Genomic DNA, 3,962 nt, shown 5'->3' with positions numbered 1-3,962 from the left:
TCAAAGATAAGATCTGAGGGGATGATTCTTATTGTGGTTGCATCATCAAAGATTGCGTCTTTATTGCTTTTTGGTGGTAGGACAGCACATTCTCGGTTTCAAATTCCATTATGTGTTAATGAATCTTCTGTGTGTCAAATAAAAAAAGGAACAAATCTTAAAAAACTCATACAAGACACTGCACTTACTGTTTGGGATGAAGCTTCAATAAATAATAGAGCATGTTTTGAAGCTTAAGATAAATTACTCCGTGATGTTCTTTCTTCGAGCTTATCTTCAAATAATTATATCCTTTTGGTGGTAAACTTGTTCTGCTTGGTGGGGATTTTCGTCAAGTGTTACCTGTTATCTCAGGTTGTTCAAAAGCTGAAATTATTAATGCAAGCCTTTCAAATTCAAACTTATGGCAAACCGTGCAAATCTTCAAGTTGAAACAAAATATGAGACTTTCTACTAAAGGCTTGATAGATGTTCAAAAACAAGAACTGCAAGAATTTGCTTCGTGAATACTTACTATTGGAAATGGTGAAATTTGTGATTTGTCTATCACTAAGGATCCAGACATAACATTTGTTGCAATACCCAGTGATTTGTTGATTGAAGTTGAGTCCAATGCTATTGAATTAATTTTGTGCAAGCTATATATAATGATCTCAATAATATACGTCATGATTTATCATATTTTCAAGAGCGAGCTATAATGACACCGAAAAATATTATAGTCACGAAAAATAATGAATTCATTATACAAACTACACCAGGACAAGTAAAAATTTATCTAAGCTTAGATACTGTGTGTACTTATTCAATTGATTCAAATAATCTTGATATTATGTATCTACCTGAGTTTCTCAATGGTCTTGAATTTACTGGCTTGCCCATCCCATAAACTTGCACTGAAAATTGGGACTCCTCTTATGCTACTTAGGAATCTTAACAAAACTATAGGCCTCTGTAATGGAACACGTCTTATTATCACACAAATGGTTGATAGAATTGTAGAAGCTACAGTTATCACAGGCAACCATATTGGTGAAAAAGTTTTCATTCCAAGGATCTCACACAAATCTTAGCAATTTGTTTTTAACTGGAGACAGTTCCCAATTAAAATTTGTTATGCTATGACAATAAACAAAAGCCAAGACCAATCATTAAAAAAAAGTTGGTCTTTATCTTCTTGAACCTGTTTTCTCCCATGGCCAACTCTATGTTGCATTATTAAGGGTTAATCAAAACAAGGCTTAAAAATTTTGATTGATAATCTTGGGGAAACACCAAAGAATTATTAGCAAGTATATCGTTTTTATGCACAGTGTTTGTTGATATTTTTTTCTTATTATTTGCATGCATTTGGTTGTTTTTGAATTGTTTCTCTAATATTTATGTATTAATGTATTTTTAAAATATTTTGACAACTTAATGGTGAGTATCCAAATTAAAGATATTGAAAATTTTCCAAATCAAGGTCTAATTAGAGCACGCATTTGTCGATTATGGAAGTACAAAGTATTGTCATCCGATCAATATATCATAAGTTTTGATGTTGTTTTAGTAGATAAAGAGGTATTTTATTATAAAATGTTTATACTTATTTGAGTATAATTTTTGTTTCCTTTATTCCAATTTTTATTTTTTTTTTTTGTAACTTTGCCATTGTTTTATTCATTGTGTTATTATTATTATTATTATTATTATTATTTCCCTTCTGAATATAAAGATTTTTATTTATCTAATTTTCCATATATCATTTAAAAATTTTTTTGTTAACATCAAATTTATAATGAATTTTTTCCCAGCAATTATTTCTTCTAGCAGTTTTAGTTGATTAAATCATACAAACACAATAAATATATATAATATGTGTTTATATTTGATTCATAATCAAGTTACTTATCTATTTTTTTACATTTTATTAATCCGTAGGGTTCTACAATTCATGCTACTATGATTCCAAAAGATATGTCATATTTTTCATCTATTTTGGAAGTTGAAAAAGTATATGATATCAGCAACTATTACACCCAGCTTACTAGAACTTTTAACATTGTGGTATCATACAAATGCATGTTGCATTTCCCTCGTAAAAGCACCACTGTCAAAGGGTGTGGTGGAGATGTGTCAAAATTTCTCTTACAACATTTCTATCTTTTGGAATATAATCTTCTTAGGATGAGAACAACTTTTAAAATTTCCTTATATGACGAGTAAATAATTATTATCGAGAAAGTTTACTATCAGTTTTTACCATATTAAATGCTAATTTATTTGTTATTTATAGATATTTTGGATCGTGTAAAGGCTGTGCATCCATTGTAAACTAAGTTGTGCTTTGGAAACAGATTGGAGGATAAAGAAGAATAAATATTGAAAATCTTAAATTAGTTTTGCTTTGGTTTTTTAAAATTTTTTTAATCTTTTGTTTATCATCTTTTATATTATTTTGTTAATCAAATTTTTTTGTTGCTGCCTATTATTTACATGGAATATCTTTTTATAACATTAAAAGAGGGATGAACTAACCATTACTTTATGGGGAGATGTAGCAAGATCTTTTAGCCAACAGACAGTTTCTGAGCTGAATGGTCCATGCATTATGGTGTTCACTAGCACAAGAATCAAAGAATTTAATAGTAAAAAAAATCTATTTTGTAGCTATGCTTCTTATTTATCCTTCAAAATTATAACATAAAAATAACATGTTAGCTTTTTATTGTGATAGGTGCCATCTTTGCTAACGGTATAACCTCAACTGTGATGTTTATCAATCCTGAAATTCCTGAATCAGAGATTTATCACAAAATATTGGTGGAAACATATTTTTCTAATCTAATATATAGTTGTAATTTCTCATTGATTATTTCAATAAATTTATGTCGCTTATTAAAATAATCACTTTGCTCATTATTCTATACAGGTATGTTCGATGCTTGCTAATCTAACATCTATTGAGCAAATAATGCAGCAAAATCAAACCGCTTTGAAGCAATTCCATGAGATGAATCCTGACGCAAATAGAGTATCAATTTCTTAGTAGGTTTACCTTTTTTCTTATTTTATAACTGATAATTTTTTATATTACTTCTTTTTTTTTTTCTCAGAATACGTAGTTTGTATGTGAAGCAAAAATTATTAATGTATCACTAAAAAAATCTTGGTATTATTATAGTTGTCCTACATGCACAACACTCTTGAAAGTAGAAAATAGAATAGAATGCCAAAAATATGGCAAGCATTTAGGAGGATGGCAGCATGGTAAATTGAAATTTATTTTGCCAAAAATTAGTCAAATTAATTAGCTTAATATATAACATTTGCAATGTTAGTTGTGCAATCAAATTATGAAAATATTGTTTTCATTTCAGGTACAAATTTGATTATATTGTTAAAGATCAGATCGAAGAAGGAGTGTTTATGCTTATGGACGCAACTGCTATAGATGTACTTAAAATACCAGCTGATGTCCTTGTAAATGAAAGGAAGCGTAGCCCTAGTATCATTCCACAAGAAATCCACCAGCTTATGGGAAAAACTTTTATTTTTCAAGTTAATTGGGGCTCACCTAAAAGTGATTTTTCAAAGAGTGATTTAATTATTATAGCAACACATGACCTGAATACTTTGCCACAGTAGTTTGGTAATGAAGAATCGTCTGTTAGGCCATCATTGATATAAGAACAAGTATGTTCTCAAGTTGCGTTTGATGGAGCAAAAATGGCAATCATAAGATCATCTCAGGAATCATTTGAAAATACTCAAATGAATAAAAGCGAATTGCCATATTTTCAAGACTCTAGAGTTCAATCTAAATCAAGGTTCGTGAAATTCTTTGAACTTATTGTTACTTATTTAATCATGATATATATTTTTTAATAGCAACATATTATTATTATTATATAACTAATGACAAACTAATTAACACATAACAATGAGGATTTAAATGCAAATGAAGATCATTTTGTTTC

The sequence above is a fragment of the Jatropha curcas genome, chromosome 5, assembly GCF_041381405.1.
Source record: "Jatropha curcas cultivar XTBG-Jc1 chromosome 5, XTBG_Jcur_1.0, whole genome shotgun sequence".
Lineage (NCBI taxonomy): Eukaryota > Viridiplantae > Streptophyta > Magnoliopsida > Malpighiales > Euphorbiaceae > Jatropha > Jatropha curcas.
This window is presented reverse-complemented; position numbering follows the sequence as displayed.